The sequence below is a fragment of the Ruditapes philippinarum genome, unplaced genomic scaffold (genome assembly GCF_026571515.1).
Source record: "Ruditapes philippinarum isolate M1 unplaced genomic scaffold, ASM2657151v2 ctg3390_1_1_1_1, whole genome shotgun sequence".
NCBI lineage: Eukaryota > Metazoa > Mollusca > Bivalvia > Venerida > Veneridae > Ruditapes > Ruditapes philippinarum.
Genome location: NW_026866503.1, coordinates 58032 through 73145, shown reverse-complemented (window position 1 = coordinate 73145; position 15114 = coordinate 58032).

Genomic DNA, 15114 nt, shown 5'->3' with positions numbered 1-15114 from the left:
TGAATGGAATGCCAACACGAAGTGAGCGGGAATATCAACCAATCAGATTCATTCTTTCACGTGATAACCATGGTGATGTCCCCACGTGGTATGTAACCGTTAAACATGGCGGAAAATGTCAACAAATCGATTTGAAAACATACAAACCATAATACTGAGTAACTAAATGAAAATCGACCGCGTTACGTTTAAACTTGTTGAAATTGTTGAAATTCGTTGCATTTAAACGGCAAAGTAGTATTCGAACCACTCCTGTATATAGGAAATTTCCATTAAACCATTTTGATTAAGGTGATATTAACCTGCGTGTTTGATCATAACGATAAAATCGCCAATATTTACATATTTTATATACAGTCATTTGACGTTGATATTTAATTTGAATGCAGCGTGTCAACTTTTATTAATGACATTTTGATAAGAGATACATGTAGAATAAGCAAAGTTGATATTTTTAATGATTACTTTGCGTGTTTTACACAAATAAGAAAAAAAACAGTGAGGGTGTTATCTTTGCCAATTTATTCCTTTAATATATTTTTTAAATTGTTGTTTATTATTTATTTCATTTTTTGTATAAACACTTTGTGAAATGACATTTTCCTAATTATTGAATTGTTTTACCATATAATACTATTTTACAAGAATCATTTTATCAAATTAAAAGTACATTTAAACTTATATACCCAAGGTACTAATTATTGCTTTTGGTTTATTTTAATTGTTTTATAAAGTAGTCATACATGTAACATCTTATGCCCTGGATTTTAACCAGTTCTCAATTTCTCACGATGTTGTTACTCAACAGATTTATGACTATGAATTATCACGACTATATCTTTATATAGAACGGATATAAATAAAACATTTTGTCATGGTCACACTTGGACATTTCATCATTAAAAGATTCTTAAGGTCTTGATAAAGTGTTCTAAATTTAAACATAAGTTTAAATTACCTATCCTCAAGATAGTCTCAAGATCGTCTGATCCCTCCTTGGGGCAACTAGACCACTACGGACCACGAACACATTTTATCTGTTGATGATTGACTGTTACTGTTCGTAACCTATTTTGACCCCCCCCCCCCTTCCCTCCCGCAAAAAGGAAGAAGAAGAAAAAAAAGCGTGTATGGGTTTATTATAATTTATAAACACCACACAAACCCTTATTTTCGACGATTGTTTCGAAGTGTCATGACATAACGCTGTTTTAAAAATTCAACTTTCTCATCTTTTCAACAATTAAGTAAACTTCAACTTTTTGTCCTTAATTTTAAACTTTATAGACTGTTGAATTAAAAATTCCGACTTGATATTCGACCCGGACATCAACTGTTATACCCAAATTTCGTTTAATTTTCTACCGTGTCAAAAAAAAAAATTAAAAAATTTTTTTTTTAAAAATGCACTCTTTATATTATACTGTTAAAGCAATCTTATTTTTTTGTTTATATTTTAAAATCTTAGTAATGAAACACTTGTAATAATGTTTAAAACCAGGTTTGTCAAATTGATATTATCTAAAATAAAATTGGATTTACAAAATCGGTTTCAGGAAAAAAATCAAAATCTTAAAGAAATTGGATAGTCAGAGTACTGATAATAAAACCAATATCGTTCATGTGTATACATGCGAGCGGGAATTTTCCCATTATCTCGCCCGTTTTGATTGGCTAGTTTCATATCAATAAATTTTTGAAATATTTTCTCACAGTTTGAATAGTATCAAAAACTAGAAGTTTCGGTAGTACTTTCCGCGTTTTACACACATTTCCGTAAATAATGACTGAGCTGATACGGATATTTTTGGTCGTTTTCGTAAATGGCCGTCTAAACAAAATATAGTCCGCTAGTTAGTTAAGAAAAACATTTGTAACAGCCCAAGGTTGGATTCGAACATATGACCACCATCTACCATAAAGCTCTAACATACACGGTGCATATCCATATCGGTACCCTCTTTGCGAAATCTGCTGAAAAGGTACCCTCTCTGCACATGCACAGGCCACTCTCTGCTAAAAACAAACCTGCGATGGATAACCATACGGTAAAATTTCAATATAATAAGGAAAGAAGGTTCGACACGTAGAAAAGATGTATACCACGGAACACTAGAATGTTTTATCTATGTGCTAATTTGTCATGTGCCCGTTTTTCATGTACTACAAATTCACAATAAGCTACAAAAATCGACATGTCTTGCTTCGCCCATCACCTCGACATATTTTTTGGACTGAACTGAACCTGTGGCTTGATTATATATGCATCATACATATACAATATGTTCATTTACATATCATCTTCGGACAAATCGCAGTACATTGTCAAAAATAAATGTATATAAAATTCATAAAAAAACCCTACTTTCGGTTTTGCAGCGGCACGGGTTACCTCTCTTCATTTGAATTTTATTATCACAGGTACCCTCTCATTTGTAAACACACATAGGTACCCTCAAGGCAAGACATAAGCTTTCATTTGCGTTAATCGTTAGGTATGTAATATTTCTTTCTTTTATGTAAATATTTCATACTTAACGATTAACGCTAATAAAAGCATATGTCGTGCATTGAGTGTATCTATGTGTGTTTAGAAATGAGAGGGTACCTGTGATATAAAAATTCAAATGAAGAGAGGTAGCCCGTGCCGCTGCAAAACCGAAAGTAGGGTGTTTTTATGAACTTTACATTTATTTTTTGACAATGTACTGCCATTTGTCCGAAGATGATATGTAAATGAACATATTGTATATGTATGATGCATATATAATCAAGCCACAGGTTCAGTTCAGCCCGAAAAGTATGTCGAGGTGATGGGCGAAGCAAGACATGTCGATTTTTTGTAGCTTATTGTGAAGTTGCAGTACATGGAAAACGGGCACATGACAAATCAGCACATAGATAAAACATTCTAGTGTTCCGTGGTATACATTTTTTCCACGTGTCATACCTCCTTTCCATATTACAATGAATTTTTACTGGCTTGTTATCCATCGCTGGTTTGTTTTGAGCAGAGAGTGGCCTGTGCATGTACAAAGAGGGTACCGTTTCTGCAGATTTCGCAAAGAGGGTACCGATATGGATATGCACCGTGATATAGACGACTTAAGTGTCATGGTCGAGGTGGTAGGGTGGTTGGGGATGTGGGATTACTTCTGTATATATTGAGGGAAGAAAAGGGATGGGTGAAGGAGAAATTGTTACTATTTAAATTGCACGTGGTTTAATTTGTTACAGTATTTATTAAACAAGCATACCCCTTTACCATGATGACTAGGTGTCGACTAGGTGTTGCTGTATACGTGGCATCGTTATATTTGTCGCAAAGCCGCTAAATGCCGCACTTTCAACATTAAATGTCGCAACTGCCGCTCATTGTCGCAGAATGTTTTACGTTGATAAATGACTAAATGTAGTAAAATCTAACTTCATTCATTTTGAAATACATGTATGTTTTCAAAAATTTAATTGTAATATAAAAACAACAACACGAAACCTCTGTGCGGTTGATAATGGTGTTTACTGCTATTAACTGCTTTAGTAAGAAATGTACTTTAGTTTCGTGGAAAACTCGAAATTACCGGAAGATTTAAATTGCGGTTAGGTATTTTTTTGCATGCACATGTATGCAATTTGTCAAAATACTGCTTTAATAGTGTTTATCAATATTTTTTTTTAAATTACGTTTTGGCAGTCATTCTAAAATTAATTATACGACTTTGCATATTTGGCGAACATTTGTTTTGGAAAAAAAGTTTGTTTATTTCTTATTCGACTAGTATTCATCATTAAAAGCATGTACCAAGGTGTTTATTTTATCTTTGTTAATTCCGTTCCATGTACAAACATTTATTTACAATCACCTATAGATGTTTATCTTTATTGAATAAAGATTATTGTTTAAATGTTAATTGTTTATTTACATAAAAATTATTTAAAGAGCCAAAATACATCGCAGAGATAACAGACAAACAATATACATACAATGTATACAGCATAAGTTCAATTAAAGTGTGTTGCAAAAATAAGGTTGACGAAAATATTATGAACACTGTTTATTTGTTTCATTATTCTTCAAGGCTATGTAAACTGTGCCTTTTTATTTGCGATGTTCCAGTACGAAAGGAACATATTTTCGGTGCCTGTAAAATGTCAAGTTTCATTTAGTGCAAAAAGTGGAAACCATGTGATATATCGGGTTACAGGTATTAACCGAAAACCGGAAATAATGTTAAAGGCTCATATACATAGTTTTCAAAAGCTTTTAAGCCGTGGTGTCCTGTTTTGAAAAACTATCTTATTGGTTATATACGGAGTCATTTTTTGCTTCTTTTAAATTTTGGCAATAAGTATATAAATGTAAATATTTTGTATGGAAGAATTATACTTCAAGGATATGAAGTATACTAAATGACTTTAAAATTACAAAGATTACGTTTAAGTTTTCACCTTTTTACCGTCATTTAGACAGCATCGCATGTTAAATTAATTTAGTAAAAATGAGGATATATCTTGATAGAAACCGTGGTCCAAAAAACTGGAAAATAAAACCTTTGACTTGGTTTACTTGTGAATAGATTATGAAAAAAAAGTCATGGGTACCTTTAAGATGTGTTTTTTTTCATTCCTTTTTCAACTGTCCCATTGTTTTCTTAGCACTACTTTTGTCTTATTTTTCAAATTTCACAATCATGTTAGTCCGACCATTGAGTAATTTCCGTCAACTATGACTTACAATGTAATGTTATAGTAATAGGGACACCCACTGGGAATTTATGCAAATCATATTTTAATAAATCATCACAAGAATTTTCTATATAACATATTACAAAGTTTTGATTTTCATTTCTGCTAAGAATACATGTTTCATATATAAAGGATTCCGGAATTCAGAGCTTCCGGTTGGGGTGCTTCCAAGAAGTTGAAACTGGATAGCTTTAGGATTGATTGATACAGGCAGGTAAATCAACTTGACGCCATCCAAATTGAAGTTTACGGCTTCATCAGAGCTGTTACTGACTATTTTCACCCTTAAAAACCAACCGAGCGACCGAGCCAGGTCAGCAGAGTTACGTCAGCTTTTCAAAAGGTCGTCATCCGTCTACAACACATTGTCGACACATTTCGGATCAATCGGAACATATCGGCTATTATCAAAGTTTATCTTAAGTTTGACGAAAAGGACCGAGATGAAGTGATTGGTTTCGGATACCAGCAGATGCGGCAAGAACCATTCTAGGACACATGATAAAGTTGCGCCGGTCGATGACGATTTAGTACTACACATTTTAAATGCACTGTTCTTGGATTTGCACCTGATGTTCTTTGATTAAAGGACGTGTGCATGTATACTTTTAAATATTTTTTGAACATTAAGAATTGTTTATAGATATAGTATACTTGATATTTGATATAATTCGATGGAATTCTCCGTATCTCAGTTTTCTTGTAAAAACATACCAAATAAAGGCGGACACTTTCAAAGCAATTTTGTGAATAAAAAAAAACAAAATGTAAATAAAACAAATAAATGATCATAATGACGGCATATAAAAGTCAGATAAATAAATTCTGTCTGTTTCGCATTGAATTTAGTTATTTGTTCATGCCCATTAAAGTTAATGTTTTACGTTGCTATCCGACAACCGTCGCAACAAGCCTTCTACCGCCGCAATCTGCTCTTTTTTCCTAAGTGCCAATTCATTCTCAAAGGGAATAATGACGTCAATTGTCATTTCACCGACTTTTAGATGAATAAAACATTTTATGGCGGGACAATAGAAACTACGCCGTAGAATGCAATAAATTCATGAACTATGGCAATTATAATTTATAATTTACCAATAATGTATTGTGGAACAGTCAGTAAAAATGTCAATATTGAATTTTCTATTGATGTTAAGAAAATGGGGTAGAAATATTTATGAAAAGTGTAATTCTCATAACAGTGGTATAATGTATAGGTTTTCCGTGAATGCCGGTATATCAAGTTACCTTTTGAATAATTTATGACCTTGCAAAGTAAAACAGCGTAAACCGGGTATACTTTTGAGAACACTATTATTTCGTCATCGTATAATGCACTGTTTTGTAAAGGGAGGTAATCTAAACATAAAGGGATTGGCAAAAATATTTGTTTTTCATAATAAATTTGACACAGTCCAAAATAATTTAGAGAACCTGTACAGGTATGGGTGGTTAATGGTTAGTAAAATTTATGATGAGTATCTTAACGCCATGCATGGCAAATGGAATGGAATTTATCGTTCGGAAGACTATCAGTCCGCCACACAAGCCATACTTGTATGGAAGGTTGGTTTATAAATTATAGGACCGTATAGTCTTAAGTTCCGTCAACTGGTATTGCAGCTCCTTCTCCATCTTCATCTTTTTTCGTCTTCTATTCTTTTTACCCATCTTTAATTGTCATCATCATCTTTATCATCATCATAAACATCATCATTACATTCTTCTTTTTTTTGTCTTCTTCTTTTTTTTCTTTTACTACTACTACTACTGCTGTTGCTGCAGGTAGCTACTTTCTGGGGGAAAACACACAACAAAAACAACAACAACAAAAACAACAAGATTTTCAAGCAATATTTGATTTATTGTATACAAAGATACAGTCGGAATAAAGTCGGGGACGTGTTGAGACGTTTAATGTATTATGGCCTTCAAGTTATTGATTTGACACGCATTTTATTTGATATAAACAGGTAGTTAATAAACTAATAGAATTGAGTTATAAATAGATATAAAAACTACAAGGATGTAAGTCTGGCTTCAATTTTTCGTCCTTGTATTGTCTAAGACCTGATCAGTTTTATATTCTAATATGAAGATGTCTGGTAAATGACAAAATATAATGTGGTTCTTTTTATACCCCCGCACAACAAAGTTGTAAGGGGGGTATACTGGAATCAGCTTGTCCGTCCGTCCGTCCGGCTGTCCGGCCGTCCGTCGGTTTTTTCATGTCCGCCCAATAACTTAAGATTCCTTTGACCCTTAGTCTTCATATTTGGCATGGAGGTTAGTCATGATTAGTAGATGACCCCTATTGATTTTGAGGTCACTAGGTCAAAGGTCAAGGTCACAGGGGCCTTGACTTCAAAAAGCTTGTCCGCCCAATAACTTAAGATTCCTTTGACCTACAGTCGTCATATTTGGCATGGAGGTTAGTCATGATTAGTAGATGACCCCTATTGATTTTGAGGTCACCAGGTCAAAGGTCAAGGTCACAGGGGCCTTGACTTCAAAAAGCTTGTCCGCCCAATAACTTAAGATTCCTTTGACCTACAGTCGTCATATTTGGCATGGAGGTTAGTCATGATTAGTAGATGACCCCTTTTGATTTTGAGGTCACCAGGTCAAAGGTCAAGATCACAGAGGCCTTGACTTCAAAAAGCTTGTCCGCCCAATAACTTAAGATTCCTTTGACCTACAGTCGTCATATTTGGCATGGAGGTTAGTCATGATTAGTAGATGACCCCTAGTGATTTTGAGGTCATCAGGTCAAAGGTCACAGGGGCCTTGACTTCAAAAAGCTTGTCCGCCCAATAACTTAAGATTCCTTTGACCTACAGTCGTCATATTTGGCATGGAGGTTAGTCATGATTAGTAGATGACCCCTATTGATTTTGAGGTTATCAGGTCAAAGGTCAAGGTTACAGGGGCCTTGACTTCAAAAAGCTTGTCCGCCCAATAACTTAAGATTCCTTTGACCTACAGTCGTCATATTTGGCATGGAGGTGTGTCATGATAAGTAGATGACCCCTATTGATTTTGAGGTCAACAGGTCAAAGGTCAAGGTCACAGGGATTTTGACTTCAAAAAGTTTGTCCGTCCAATAACTTAAGATTCCTATGACCCACAGTCTTCATATTTGGAATGGAGGTTAGTCATGATTAGTAGATGACCCCTTTTGATTTTGAGGTCACTGGATCAAAGGTCAAGGTCATAGGGACTTTGACTTCAAAAAGTTTGTCCACCCATTAACTTAAGATTCTTTTGACCCACAGTCTTCATATTTGGCATGGATGTTGATCATGACTATAAGGTGACCCCTATTGATTTTGAGGTCACTGGGTCAAAGTTCAAGGTCACAGGGACCTTGACAAAAAAAAGCTTTTCTTCTCAATTGCTAAAGAATGTCCTGTCTGCAATGTATTGATTTTGACATTTTCACATTTGAAGCATGTAGAATACATAACTTAGCAATGCACTGGCTTAGTTACCTCAGATTTGGCAGGGAGGTTGTCCTTGCGCTCTAAATGGCCACTGTTGATCGTGACAAAGTGGTATGCGGGGGTATTCACGCCAAGATAGTGGCAGTTCTAGTTTTTGTTGTGTCGCCTCTACGGAGTAGTGGCGACATATAAGGATCACTTCTCCGTCGTCTGTCTGTCTGTATGTCCGTCCGTCCGTCCTTCACAAAACTTGTCCGGACTACTCCTTATAAACTACTGGTGCAATTTCATCCAAACTTTACAGAAATGATCAGTAATAAGTCTAATTGTGCATATTGTCAGCATTTTCCGGTTCAATGATTTTTGTTAGAGTTATGGCCCTTTAATAATTTTTATTTTTAAAGTTTGTCCGGACTACTTCTCTTATACCACTAATGCAATTTCAATGAAACTTTACAGGATTGATCTGTAGCTCAAGTCCTTGCGCATATTGCACGAGTTTTTCGGTTGAATGATTTTTGGCCAAGTTATGACCCTTTGATAAAAAGGTGTTTTTTCTATGTGTTGCCAGATACACAAAAGCTTGTCCGGACTACTCCTCATAAACTACTGGTGCAATTTTATCCAAACTTTACAGGAATGATCAGTAGCAAGTCTAGTTGTGCACTGTCCGTCCGTCTGTCACAAAACTTGTCCCAACATGAAATTGGCCATCACGAGGCGACACATGTGATCACTGATCGCTCTTGTTGTTGTTGTTGCTGTTCGTTTAATTGAAAGACTGAGTTTATTACGAAAGTAGTATTCTTAGAATATTTAACTTGGGAAGGTTACCGTTCATAATTTCCTTGACCCATACCGTTACTAAGAAGCCAACTTTTCTGCATCCATTGTTTGAGATGGTGGCTGAAGAAATGATGTTTTATATTTTTTAGCAGAAAACAACAGCAACAAAAGTCCTTGTGAAGCTATTGAAGTTCGATCCAGGAAGCTATAGCTGTATGTGTTGTTCTAACATTTAAGCCAGATGTTGCCCCCGTTTAATTTGAGAAATCTTTAAATTGCTGAATTATTGTTCATCTTTGGATATGTTATTACATTTAATTTAGTCGCATTATTCACAAAACACAAGTTTAAATATTTGAATTCAAAGTTATGTATGAAATGTGTAAATTCGTAGAAGGAAAAAAATATTTCATCAAAATGAATTTAATGTAATAGATACTGATCGAACGTTTCTGTTAAAGAGTATGACAATTTTATAACATTTGTCACTTGAATATTAATACACGCGTATAAAGACGTATAAATGTTTTAATCAAAGTTATGTATGAAATGTGTAATTCGTAGACCAACAAATTTTTTTTTAGCATTTAATGCATATAAATTGATGTAATAAACAAACTTGGTTGATTAACCCAATGAAAATGTCATCGGGTGCATGTCTTTTATCTAAAGAGAAAAGACTTGATGAATAAAATGGAATCTGATCGACAGAATGTTGTATAAATATCGATCTAGCAGCTATTTGAAGCGGAAAATTTCCATGAAAGATTAATTGAGCCGCGTCACGACAAAACCAACATAATGGGTTTGAGACCAGCTTCCGCGCAGTCTGATCAGGATCCATGCTGTTCGCTTACCAACCCTATTACAAGTAGAGAAACTGATAGCGAACAGCATGGATCCTGATCAGACTGCGCGGATGCGCTGGCTGGTCTGGATCCATGATGGTCGCAAACCCATTATGTTGGTTTTGTCGTGACACGGCTCATTTGTAGAAGACAACATGTTGAGCACAGACTTATTATCCTCGTTTAATTAAGTGTAAGCAGTCTGGAGCATTTCTTGCTGGAAATAATTAATTAATTATTTATTCATGCAGCTTGCAGTAAATCTATTCTAATGCATTTGATTTTCTTACGCATATTACCAATTATCCCGGCGTGATAAAGGACGCTGTTTTTTTGTATGAATTAGTAGATCTGGAATAAATTGGCAAACACTCAAATATTGCTTTTATGTTCATAAGGATTTGTTTTGTTGTTTTTTGTTGGCAGAAAACTGAAGTGTTTTGAACATTAATAATTTAAAAGAAATTAATTAATAAATGAATTTAGCATTGTTTAAATGAAAACTGTACCGATGTATACATGTACACATAATGTTTATTTATACATGTACATACATCTATTTGCATAACTATGTATAAGGACGCCGGCGATTGGCCTTTAGTTTCGTAACAGCTGGTCATTAATTTATTAATAACGTTATACATGTACTTCTGAAGGTTACATCCGCGGTGACAAATTATTTTAAAGTCTCTGACATTGGATATATATTAAAGGCCCATTATGCCCGAGAAATTCTTTTAATTTTTTTTAGTGGAAAAGCGTTGTAACGGTTTTCAATTTTGGGGTAAAACGACGTAATAAAATTGATTGTCCTTTGGGGACCACTTAGGAAATGATCTGAAATTGTGTACATAATTATTGTCCTATCCAATTTTATTATACAAAAAATTGGAAAAAAATTTTTAAATTTTTTTTGGGGAAGTCATTCAAAAACCAAATATGGATTTTCTACAAATTTAAAACCCCAAATTTTATTCACAATTCAAATTTTTTTAAACTTTTTGGTTCATAAAAATTTTCAAACCCTTTAATAAATTAAAAATTTAAAAAAACTATTTTGTTAAAAAAATACTGCTGCAATTTTTATAGCGCCTCCATCCTTATTCACTTCTTCACCATGTTTATATTATTATGTTTATTTGTTATATTGTTTGTTTCAAGGGCTATGACTTTTAATTAAAAAAAATGAAATTAATAAAATATACATTTACAAACGGTTGAGACCCTAATCCATTTTTACCAAAACTTCTATAGAACTTCAAAGACATATGAGCCGTGTCACGACAAAACCAACATAGTGCGTTTGCGACCAGCATGGATCCAGACCAGCCTGCGCATCTGATCAGGATCCATGCTGTTCGTTATCAGTTAGTTAGTTTCTCTACTTGTAATAGAGTTGGTAAGCGAACAGCATGGGTCCTGATCAGACTGCGCGGATGCGCAGGCTGGTCTGGATCCATCCTGGTCGCAAACGCACTATGTTGGTTTTGTCGTGACGCGGCTCAAATTATTATTGGAACTCTTCGTTAGTGCCATCACACGTTGTACATGTATTTTTTTGTGTCAACTTTCAGTGACCTTTTAAAAAAGAAAAAAACATATGGGTTTTGTTCCCTTTTTGTTAAGTGAAAAAGAAAGTAAGTTGGGGGCATAAATTTTTTAATTTTTTTTAAAAAAAATCTGAAATCTTTATGAATTATCACTATAATACCTGATAAATAAGTTAAGAGAACGTGACATAGGAATGTCGCCTGCTTTGTTCCTTAGAAAATAAATCGTGACGTATTTTAAAAAAAACAAACAAATGTCGTGATTTGGTTTCAGTACTAAAAGTTATTAATTATTTATCTCTTGAAAAAAAAAGAGTTGTTTTTATCATCAACTACTAGTACACGTGACGACGATGATGTTGCTTAAAACAACAAAGATGTTACAATGAAAAGTTTAAAAGCATTTAAATTGAAAAAAAAATAATGGAAAACCATTTTACTGTTAAACTGAAGAATCTTATTGACTTAATGAATCTCTATTATATGTCTCAAAAAACAAAGAGCATCAAATACATGCTTATAACAGTATATTGTTATATAATGAGGTTGTTTTTTTTTTATACAATTTGAAGGAAATTCTATTGATACTCTCAATAAAAAAGCTGAAACTTATACAATGAAAGTAATAGGGGTCACCTTCTTTAACTTAGGGTTAGTTCTTAATAAGAAAAATGGGGTTTAATCAAATGATTGCAGAATTATTCTAACAAAGCTTGCATAAATATCACCCCTCGTAAAAATACTGTTACTCTCGGCTTAAGCCTCGGGTAACGCCCATTTTCCTCGTTTTACTCACAGACCTATGTGTTATAAAATACTGGTGGATACAACACATCTTGTAGTATTTGTTTCTAAATTCTTGTAAGAAAATTATCTTATTTTCAGAAATAAATGTTAACTTTGTTACATTTATAGTGTGAAAAATAGCATTTAGTGTGAGAAATTCTACTCAAGGCAATGGCACTCTGAAGGTCTATAATATTATACATTTGAATAAACTTCATAACAGTTCATTCGTCTTTCGTAAACAATTCCATAAAAGTAACAGCAATCAAAATCTATTTTTGCTTTTACATATACTTTTGTCCATCTGCCTTCAGCGTCTAAATTAAAGATCTGCTTATTTTGGCAGTAGTATCGTTTGCAAGTGATTTAAAATTGTGTTTTAAATATTCTCTTGATACTAGATTTTCAGTAAAAGTTGGCCCTATTAAAAATGTTTTCTATTTGTCAAATAATTATGAAAAAGTATTTCGGTCCGCTGGTTTGAAATGGTGTCGAAAAAGAATTACCGAATTACTGCTGACCTTTAGGCCATTGGTACGGACGTTCCTTTTCCGGCTTTATTACAGTTCTCTTAATTCAGCAAGCATATGTTCACCGCCTTGTTAAGGTTACATGAATATAAAAAGAACCCTATGATATTTGAAGGACAGAATTATGAGCGGAACATGTGTTACCTACATATTGATTTGCACGTGCCATAAGCGCCTGAACTGACGTACTAAATACCATCCCGCTACAGCTGTGCGTTATATATTGTGCCATCTTCGATAAAATGTAAATAAACATTAATCGAAATATGTAGATATTATTGTAAATATTACAAAGATACAGGCTTCCAGACCGCCCAGACATCAATGGAATTCTAAACATCTTAGGCAGTATCAAGATGACGTCATAGCATAATGCGTTATCCTTTTGTATTTTCTTAATAGACAAAGTAAGCTATTGTTAGTTTATTGCCACTGATAATAAATTACATCATAAGCATCTGATTTGTTGAATTATCCTTGTATATACACAGTTCTGGGTATTAACAGTCAAACATCGTTATCTCGACATCGGTTTTCTCGACGTTTCGTTATCTCGATTAAATTTTAGTGTTATGATATTGCATGAATAATGATGTGATTTTGTCGTTAGGGTTTAGATGACAGCTTGAAGCCAAAATGCTTCAACGTACATGTATTTTCCGGCTGACGTTCAACAAGGGAGCGCTATTAAGAAAAAAAAAACAACAGAAACAACAACAAAATATAAAAATAAAAGTAAAATACAGAAAAGAGAAAAAGATAACCGGTTTAAAGATTGGAATTGTTTTAGTCAGTATCTGCAAGCAATCATTTCTTCTCGGTTACTTTATAATGTGTGGGATATTATAACTCATGTATGTGATTCTGAACTCATGTATGGGGCGTATACATCTTACAACTTATGAATGGGGTTCACAAGTAATGTTTGAGGTTCAAAGGTCATATATGGGGTTCACAACTAATATGTAGAGTTAAAAACGCATGTATGAGGTAAATAATGCATGTATAGGGTTAACAATTCGTATATGGAGTTTACAACATATGGTCGGAGTTAAAAACTTTTGTATGGGGTTCACAGCTCATGTTTCGGGTTCACAACTCTTGTACACAGCATGCACATAATTAACACGAACTTTCATCTATTTTTCTCACAGTAGTAATTTTGAGAGTGAGTATTTTAATTAAATTACAATCGCAAATTAATGTAACTAGGTTGCCTACTTAATTTAATTTTCTTGCAGGAATAGTGACAGTTTTAATTTGCAGCAGTATGAAAATTGTTCTATTTTCTGCGCGCAAGAGCACAATAGGTGTGTTCGAATTGTGGACAATTTCAATGTATTTATTGTGCGCAATTGTCGAATGCATTGGATATTCTTTAAGCATTGCACTTTATTGTACTACATTACACCTCACATAAGCTGACCGACATTATGGTAGAACCTATTTAATGCCAAAGTGAATATTTTCTGTTTTCATTCTATCAAGTTCGTCTGCTTGTTGTCAGTTCAGTTTCCGTCACATCGTGAACAATTGAGTGATAAATTTTGACATTTCCGCCTTGCATGATGGATAATAATTGTATGTGTGAAACGATGTTTTTTAGTATGACAAAATTTAAATGAAATTCATTACATATCTCGTCAGAATCGCAGAGTCTGTCACTGACCTGTCATAACGTGTACGTCCTCCTTTTCCATTGTATATATGATTAAACTTTTCAAGTTTAATAAGCATTATCATGGAGAGACACGTTTTTGCGCAATTCTGCAGAGTAGTGGTCACGTGGTTTTCATGTGCACTGTAGAAATACGTGTTCTCTATTTGAATTTTATTAGAATTCAATGATCCAATCGCAACTTTTCGGCCCTTTCCGTCAGACTTTGAGTACGGACTTATTGATAATAGCCGATAACGTTCCGATTGACATTGATCGGGTTTAAAAACCACAATACCCTCCCCCCCCCCATCTACAATTGGAGACGAATTGTACAGACTTAAAGTAAATGGTATACTACACACGGAGGCGTTATAACCTACGACAAACGTCAAAAGTAAACGTCAACGTTTTGTTTACTGCACGTAGTCAAGAAAATGTATATCGGAGCAAGATAACTTGGATTCTACCCCTACAACGTTTAATATTGTAATCGAAGATGTCCATCTTTCAATCTGGTCACTGATTCTTTAGTTCTGAAGTTTAAACTTAACACGATTCTTGGGTAAAACTTTAGATTGGTTTATTTAAGTATGATCTTGACACCTAAATAAATGACAGGATCAGCGTTTAAAAAAAACGGAAATTATTTATGAACAGATTTATGTTTTACATAACGTGCTATTGTGTGATGTATATTTTTAAAGAATTTCATATTGTTAAAACTTAAAAGCACTTGAAGGTTACACGTATTTGACGACGCAGTGC